Source organism: Bos grunniens, chromosome 16 (assembly GCF_055505025.1).
Source record: "Bos grunniens cultivar Pamir isolate PY7600 chromosome 16, Bosgru_T2T1.0, whole genome shotgun sequence".
NCBI classification, from domain to species: Eukaryota; Metazoa; Chordata; class Mammalia; order Artiodactyla; family Bovidae; genus Bos; species Bos grunniens.
In genome coordinates, this window is record NC_141180.1 from 79,574,130 (window position 1) to 79,583,210 (window position 9,081).

At 50.5% G+C, this 9,081-nt stretch overlaps 1 long non-coding RNA gene across 1 annotated transcript; it reads left to right on the forward strand.

Moving 5' to 3' along the window:
• Positions 1-1,310: 1,310 nt before the first annotated feature.
• Positions 1,311-5,494, forward strand: LOC147357108 (uncharacterized). The gene is made up of 2 exons (XR_015143777.1): positions 1,311-2,187; positions 4,218-5,494. It is a non-coding gene; the product is annotated as an uncharacterized LOC147357108 (long non-coding RNA).
• Positions 5,495-9,081: the final 3,587 nt, after the last annotated feature.

Below are 9,081 nucleotides of genomic sequence, written 5' to 3' on the forward strand. Positions count from 1 at the left end.
CCTCTGCCTGATGCTAGAAGCTTCATCCTGCTGGCCCTCTTCTTTCTTTCAAGAATGATTGCTGCTGGTTGTTTATTTTTGGGTGAGTTTAGGTTCCCAAGACACACATCCTTCCATCCTTCCATGAGAACGCCTCCTCTCTGCCCTCTGCTGGTGGGGAGTTGTAAGGGCTTTGCAGTAAATAGCAATAAAAACCGCTCATTCCTGCTGCCTTCCATCACCCAAGAGAGGTACTAAATGCTTTAATATTTAAAGAGGAATGAATTTGTAATTAACACCTTAACTGTTATATCAGAGCCATTCTGGAGGTTTTCTATTTAAATGCAAATTGAGCCTTCCCGAAGGAAGCCTAATAAGTGATGAAAGTAGATGGCAAGAGATGAGGAAACGAGGAGGGAGGCACTGACTGTGCAGCTGTCTGTGGTGCTGTTGACCTTCTTCCTGCACGGACACTCCCCTCACCCAGAGACCAGGCTCTGAGCCTGAGCAGGGTCTGGGTCCCTGAAGCCAGAGTCTCATCCCCCTGTTCATGGGGAGGCCCAAGACAGCAGCCATGGGGGTGGGTTCTCACTGGGTGGTTGGAGTCATCTTAGCATCACGCTGGCCTGGGGATGATCCTGGCTTTGGAAGAAAAGTATTTTCAGACAGAACTGGGCTTGAATCTAGAATCCTCTTCTGATCAGCCATAAGAGCTTGGGTGGATTTCTGAAACCCTTTGAGCCTCCAGGCCTTCGTAATGTAAGCAGCTGTTAGTGCTTGCCCCTCTCAAGACTGCTGTAAAGAGGATGTGATAAACAGAGGAAATGCGCCTGCTAGACAGTAGGTGCCCAGCAAAGGTTAGTTTCCTTCCATTGCCACAAGATATTCCTGTGCCAGCTTAACATGTCAAGGGAAGCGAGAAGCAGGTGGTCAAGAAAAAGGTGGTATCCCTCAGTTTCCCTTTAAAGGGGCCTAAATGTGGGACAGCACAGAGACACTTTCTGTAAAAGACCGGATAGTAAATATTTCACGCTTTGCGGGCCACGCGCTCTCTGTTGCAACTATTCCACTCCCCACTTCAGTGGGAAAGCAGCCACTACGACACATAAACGAGTGAGCGATGAGCGTGGCTGTATTCCAATCTAACCTTATTTATAGACGATGAAATGTGAATTTCACATAATTTTCATGTATCACAAAACATTTTCCTTTGGATTTTTTTCCCCAACCATTTAAAAATGTAAAAACTGTTCTTAGATCACAATGCCCTACAAGAACAGGTGGAGCCCTGGATGTGGCCCAGGAGTCATGCTTGCTCAACACCCCCACGCACAGCCCCAGAGTGTCATGAGAGAACTTCACCTGTGATTCGGGAGAGTCTGCACTGAGACACCCCTCAGAACATGACTCCCGAGGCCGGGACACAGGATAGTGGCGTCATCCAAGGGAGAAAACAGCCCTCTGGACCAGGACCGTCGAACGCAAAAGGACTCACAGGACCCTGGTGATGGTCTCTGCCGGGGTGTCCACCCCAGGGTCAGGGTGCGAATAGAGGTGTCACTCAGTATACTTCCCTGGTGGTGTCCAGGGAGGACTGAGGACTCATGAGCACCGAGCAGGCGGCATCCTTGGTGACACGTGTTCTCGCCTCAACTGGGCAAGCGGTGCACGCTCCCTGGGCGCCTCAGCCCTCCCAGATGGCCTGGTTCACCCCGGCTCGGCCTGCGTCTCCCCTATGCTGGGTGCTCATCTCTATTCCTAAGCATGCACGCGCACAAAGCCCACTTGCAGCCAGCCTGTCACGCCTCTCCCTTCTCTCTTTCTCCAGCACAGAGGGAACGCAGGTCACCACGCCAGATGGCAACCTTGCTTCTGCAGCAGATTGCCGGTCTTCCATGGGAGGGAGGGTTAAAGCAGGGCACAGGGTGATGCCAGCTCTGCCGTGCCCACCCCACCCCCATGTGCCTCCGCCTGGTCCCTTCTCCAGAACCTCTGGGGAGGAGGGCGTGTGCGTGCGTTTGTGCGCTTGTGTGATGCGGAGCACAGAGGACAAGGGGAGGAGGTGAGGAGAGACAGTGCCAGAGGGAAACCACCCTCTTCTTCCATAACGGTCCCAACGAGGGTGGACAGACACTCTTTCCAGCTGGAGGATGAGCCGACCCTGCTTCTCGGGCACTCGTGGGAGATGGTGGACTCCCGGAGGTGGAGGTGAGAGTCACAGGCTGGAGAATGAGGCTGCTCAGCTAATAATAGAAGCTGCCCGAGGCCTGGCAAGAAGGGAGAGGCAAAAAATGCTAGGACCTCTGACGGTAGCTGCTCCCAGCTCCCAGCTCTCTAGAGGCCCTGGACTGAGTGCCATCTCCTGCCAGTCCAACCCATAGACCCCGGTCCTCGTCCTCCCAGCTCCATAAACAGCCCCAGAGCCTTCAATCCCATTGCACATCAGGTTCAGACAAAATCTGGGGTCCTAGGGAGGCAGGGAAGGAGAGTCAGGCCGTGGGAAGCCCTCCTCCTAATGTAAGCAGCGATGATCAACAGAAGAGCAGTAAGTGTGATTTGCTATGTGAGCCATACTCACCTCTGGGCCAGGCCCTGGCTGAAGACAAGACAACAGCCTCCAGCCTGAGCATTTGTCCTCTCATGAGACGGTTTCGCTGGGAAGTGGGGGCCCCTGCAGGAGGTGAGCAGGCGAGCCTTTTGTTGAGGAAGGCCTTATTCCTGGGACCCGACTGCATGTCCTCTGCCCTGCTCACTGAGAACCTGCCAGCCGGAGAGCCAGCACCCCCATCGGGGCCCCCAGTGCATACACACACACGTGCACGCCTGCGCCCGCCCTGACAGGCAGGCCGGCCCATCTGCCAATCAATCTTCCTCGCCCATCTCCCAGCTGGAGCAGCGGGAATGGTGTGTAAATCATTCAGAGCCCTCTCTCAGCTCTGCCAGGACATGGAGCTCTTTTTAATTAAGAAGAATGGAGGACGCGGCTGGCTCTGGAAATGGCGATATTAACTTACTAATGGGCATTTAAAGAGCTGTGTTTGAGTGCTCCGCGGCTGCCTCCCCCAGCTGGCAGCCCCCAGCTCCTCTGCAGAGCCGCCCAGACCCCTGCAAAGGCCTTACTATCCTCCAGGTCAGCAAGGGTGTAGGATACGGCCGGCCCCATGCCCTGGCCTGGTGAGCTGGGATAAACGCTCCCATTTTTTTACTTTTAGAGGAGGCGCCAGAATCAGTGTGTCTTAAGCCCTGAGTCCTCTGCCTCCTGTTCCTGCAGCCTATGGAAAGGCAAGAGGCACCCCGAAAGTGTCAGGGTCCAAGAACACAGGCTTCTGGGTGGGTGCCCAAGGTCTACCAGGAGCCAGTCCTTAGCCGCAGCGGCAGCTCGCCCAGGTCCCCGGGTCCCTGGCTGAGCTGGAGAAACGAGGCTGGTGGCCACAACAGCTCCAGGGGAAGGTCCCTAGTACGGTCCCTTCTGGTGACAGAACCCTGGGGAGTGGGGAGCACCCATGAGAGCCAGGGAGGCCAGACCTCTGTACGGTTGCCCCACCCAGAAGAACGTGAGGATGTCCATTCTGGAACCTCCTGCTTTGTCACTCTGGTTAAACGATTATTTCTCTAGGGCTTCCCACCCTGCGTGCCCGCTGCGGAAGGACGCTCCAGCTGGGCCAGACCTCAGGCCGCTGTCTACTTCCCTCCTCTCTCATTTTACAGACACCAGAATAGATGTGCTTGGTCCAGAGGTGCACAGCCTGGTTATGACAAGATGTGAGCTGGAACAGAGGTCTTTTGACTCTCAGCCCTGTGTCTTTCCTATTTCCAGTACCTCCCAGGGGAAGTGACACCATGGTCTCTCACCTCACCTCATGCTGGTATTTTAATTTTCTGATGCTCCCGGGGCAGGAAATTCTTCCTTTTTATAACCCAGATCCTCAGGCTTTATTACAAGCCCCATTTCCTCTTACAATTTCCTCAATAAACACAGAGAAGTAGCCGAGGTCTTTCTGAGAAGGCTCCTCTTCCTGCTGTCTTTTATCATCTGATGCTTTAAGGAGCAGAGGAATTTGTGCTCCCCAACTCTTCCTTCTAAATTGTGTATCTTGTGAGTCTGAAAATCAAGATGACCACCCTGCCAATGCCTTATCTGTGATCCACTTTCCAATGTCCTGGTTTTACCTAAATGGGTAGAGGTTGCTCCCAGGCAGACTGATGCGTGTATGGTGACCCCCGTTTCGTCCCTCTAGGCTCCAGGCTCTACTCTCTGTGCTGAGTGCCATGCTGCATGCCGCGCTCCGTGCACTGCGCTCCGTGCTATGGCAGGGTGCGGGTAGCGGAAGGAACGTGGCTGACTCCGCCCTCCAGTTGAGGCTGCATGGTCAGGAGGTGAGGCCCTCTCATTCGAGGCCATTCTAAGGGACCCCCGACTGCCACCCCAGAGGCTGGTGGTGTCGTGCGAACAGATGCAGATGATGGTTGTGACTGCTGCCCTGGTGCCGCCCTGGCTCCACTCAGGTCCACTCGAGCCCTGAATTCTTCCTCGGGGCTGGGCAGGAGGGGGCTCTAATGAGGCTTTTCCAAGTTGGGGAGGGATCGACCCTCCCCTTAGTCTGCTGTGGCCTCTGTCCTAATCGGATGAGTCATCCTCTTCCCTGGCTCCCTGAATCCAGCCCAAGCCTCAGATGAGGAATAAGAAGGTGATTATCTAAAGGAAGAGCACCAGCTGTTCTCCTGATCAGAATACTGTTCAGGCTGCAGTGGAAGAGATTCCAGTTAGCTAGGAGGAAATATCCTGTTCAAGACACAGACCCAGAAATGGCTGGATTTCTGGACAGGTGTGGGCTCTGGTAAGGTGCCTCCCTTGTGAGACTGGCGCCTGCTATTCAGGCTCTCTGGCCAGAAGTATGGAAACCTGCAAGGGGAAGAAAGCACACTGCTCTTTACAGAGGACCTGCTGCCTGCCCCAGAGGCACGCCTGGCGTCTCGTTCCGCACGTCGTGCTACAAGTAGTTTCCTTCTTCCCTTTCTCACGGATGAGGAGCTGAGATTCAGGACGTCAGGGACTCATTCAAGGTCACACAGCCGGGAGTGGGCGATCCAGGATTCAGCCCTGTCTGTCTGACTCCAAAGTCCACATACCTTCCCAAGGCCGCCTGCCTGCGGAGAGAGAACTGCACAGGGATGGAGACCGGCCCCAGGGGAATGCAGGCTGCCATCCCCCAGCATCACACCCGGGAGGGTAAACTGCGTTTCTGAAGACGGAGAAAGAAGCTACTGCAGCTCTTTAGAGCTACACAACTCTCCTTTCCCCACTCCCACCACAACTGTGTTCTGCACTCGGCACCCCACCAGCCCCCTGAGGCCCTGCACACACATACGTCACCACAGGATGCCTCGCTGGGACTCTGCCTGCTTTCCTGGGCAGAGACTGTCCCCTCACCAACACCCTCAGCTTCCCCACTACCTACCACAGAGTTCAGTGAAGGCCAGCCCCTGAATATCTAATAAACTCTATTGATGCTGAGTCAGACTGTGCAGTTTCTTGTATGTAAATTAGGCCTTAACAAACCCAAAACCTGGAGAAGGAAATGGCAACACGCTGCAGTATTCTTGCCTAGGAAATCCTAGGGACAGAGGAGCCTAGGAAATCCCATGGACAGAGGAGCGTAGGAAGTCCCATGGACAGAGGAGCCTAGGAAATCCCATGGACAAAGGAGCCTAGGAAATCCCATGGATGACCCCACAGTCCATGGGGCTGTAAAAACGTCAGACCTGACTCGGCAACTAAACAACACCCGAAAAGAGACTTCTTTAAAAATATACTTAATAAGTATTTCTGAGGCTAAATACCCCTTCAACCAATTTGACTCATGCATCAATATCACAATAATAAAGGCTCCTGAGTATCAAGGCTTCATGTTTAGAGACTTTCATGAACTTCCTCTCCCCATCTTCCTACCTTTCCAGTGCTACCTTATAACCAAGGCAAATACTCAAACAGTATCTAAAAATGAAGAGAAACCCAGACCAATGCAACACAAAGTCTGAAAGCAAGAAGGATTTAGGCTTCTAAATCCTTCCTCTAAAGAGGAAGACCTTCCTGACAGGTAATGTGGTTACTCACTGGAATGAGCTGGTGAGGAATCAAAGGGGATCACTGGACCCCCACCTCTGCTTGGCACTGCATAAGTCCCCAGCCTGGTGCACTCAGCCCAGGCATGGAAACGGCAGGTGACTCAGGGAATCCTAAGTGGCGGTTGCTAGGTTACAAGCTTCCTCAGTGTGCATTCAGTGTAAGGACTAAAGGATGTCACCTGGCTGGGAGGAAGAGCTGTGGGGGAAGGAGCGGGGGCGATGCAGAGAGGCCAGGACTTCCAGAACAAGCAACGAGGCCGTGGCCTGGAAGGCATCCTGTCTTAGTACTTTTCCAAGGGTTTGACTCCCTGGATCCCACAGCCTTCAAAGAGCATTATGATTGCAGGACATGAACATTAGGTTAGAACTGTCCTATTCGGGGGGCTGACTCTGGTCCTTTCCCAGCTATGCTGCCTGGCCCAGACTGTATGGCAACGGGGAGAGGGTAGTCCCTGAAACCTCTGAGGGCCCCTGCTCCTTCCTTCACTGTAATTGGGCTGAAAGTGAGAGGAGAGAAGTTTGACGCCCTTAGTAATATACAATTCTTTCATGAGTGATTTAACTGGAATATAGTGATAGGCACTGGATTTGGAATTCACCAACTAGACCCACCCTGAACGGCTCACATGGTCATAAGTCAATTACTTCATTTCACTAAGGCTCAGAGTCCTCGTCTTAAAAAGCAGACACTGATACCTAACTGACAACATTTCCTAGGGTTGTTTTCAAGATTATGGGGAAGCGGATGTGCAAGTTTATTTCAAGTTAGGCAAACATAAAGTAGTATGAGCTTTATATACCTGCTCACTGAGCTGTCCCAGCTAGGGTGGGTGGGGCCACAAGAAGCCTTGCCTCGCTGCTTTGGTAGAAGGCTCAGTGGGCAAAAGAGGCTGAAAGTGGACCCACCCAACAAACCCCTTTGAGGAATATGTACGGCTTTCGATACTTCTGATCACCATGTCCAAATCTTGTGAAGACTGTTTAAGTTGATGGTTGAGGGTTTGTTCCCAGTTCCTCTGGGCAGATTGTGACCTCCAGGAAAAAGAGAAATATTTGTTGCTTCCAGTGAAACTTCATTAATGCAGATCACATTTTTTTGAATTTATGCATTCTTATTAAATAAACAGAACATTACTTTTGGGGAGGGGGAAATATTCCCTTCCCCATCTTGAGTTCTTTCGGCTGGTCTAATAATTAAAAGCACACAAGATTATCAGCAGGGATAAAAAATTTAACTCACATATCCAGAGATCCCATAGAAATGGGACCCCCAAAGTGACCAGGGCAGGTTGTTTATATATCATTTTTAGACAGATAAACACTATTTGTGAAAATTTAACAAAGGAATTCATGCCTGGTGTAGCAGACTAATAAAATAACAAAATTTGTTTATACAAATTTCTTAGCCTTGAATTCCCTACCTCTGGTGGTGAGGTTGCTTTCTCTCCTCTTGGTTTGGGTAGGGTACTTTGACATGGAAGATTTATTTCCCACTTTCAGGTGTTTTTCAACATCAATTTTTTTCCCGCTGGCTGTTTCTTAAATAACTAACTTAAAACAGTCAATATGCCATTGTGGTATATCTTGGGGTGGGCTGCTCTGAGCCCCAGCACAACCGTCTTCTGAAAGGTTCTAGAGGTGCTTAATATGTAAGTACAGGGAACTCAAACTAGAAAGCAGTGGAATTTTTAAGCCAAGAACTCAAGATGTTAAGATGGGCCTATTGGGAGCTGTGACTTCTGTTTCTCACAGGAAGTCATTTCTCAGTGAGGGGCAAATTTCCTTTTTCTTGGTTTTGTTGACAGTAGTTGTAATAGTTACGGCATTAATGGCGATTTACCAGGCCCTTGCCGTGTGTCAGAAGCTGAACTGAACACTTTACAAATGTCTTCTCTTTTAATCTTTGCAAAAATCTACAGTGATGTATCTATACCATGGAATGCTACTCAGAAACAGAAAGTAGTGAACTGGTGATATATGCAGCGACTTGGGTGAATCTCCTCAGAATTATGCTGGGAGCAAAAGAAAAGCCAGTCCCAGTAATATTCTTTTTTTTTGCAGGGGGTGCGGTGGTAGACCATCACTGTGGGATCTTAGTTCCCCAACCAAAGACTGAACCCCAGGACCGGCAGTGAAAGTGCCAGGTCCTAACCACTGGACTGCCAGAGAATTCTGTACATAACATTCTTGAAATGACAGAACTATGGAAATTATGGAAATAGATTAGTGGATGCCAGGGGTTGGAGAGATAGAGGCAAGAAGGAAGAATGTATGGGTATAAGAAGGCAACATGTACACCTGAAACTAACATTGTTGTTGCTGCTGCTAAGTCGCTTCAGTCGTGTTCAACTCTGTGCGACCCCGTAGACGGCAGCCCACCAGGCTCCCCCGTCCCTGGGATTCTCCAGGCAAGAACACTGGAGTGGGTTGCCATTTCCTTCTTCAATGCAGGAAAGTGAAAAGTGAAAGTGAAGTCGCTCAGTCGTGTCCGACTCTTAGCGACCCCATGACTGCAGCCCACCAGGCTCCTCTGTCCATGGGATTTTCCAGGCAAGAGTGCTGGAGTGGGGTGCCATTGCCTTCTCCGGAAACTAACATAGTGTAAATCAATTATAGCTCAACTTTTTTTTTAAAGAAGGCAACATGAAGAGTTCTTGTGGTGATGGGAATTTTCTGTATCTTGACTGATAACTTTCATATTCTGGTTAGTATATTATTATACTATACATTTTGCAAGATGTTACCATTGAGGGAAGTTGGGTAAAAGGTGTTATATCTTACAACCGCGAGGGAATCCACAATTTATCTCAAAATACAAAGTTTAATCTAAACAAAATAAGGAAACTGAAGTTCAGAGTAAGTAGTTAAATTCTTTTAGAGTCAGAATTTAAATCCAGGTCTGTCAGATTCCCAGGCCTGAGTGTTTCAAGACTTGGCTCTGTTCAGGAGAACTGCATAGGGGGACCCCAGAAGCCT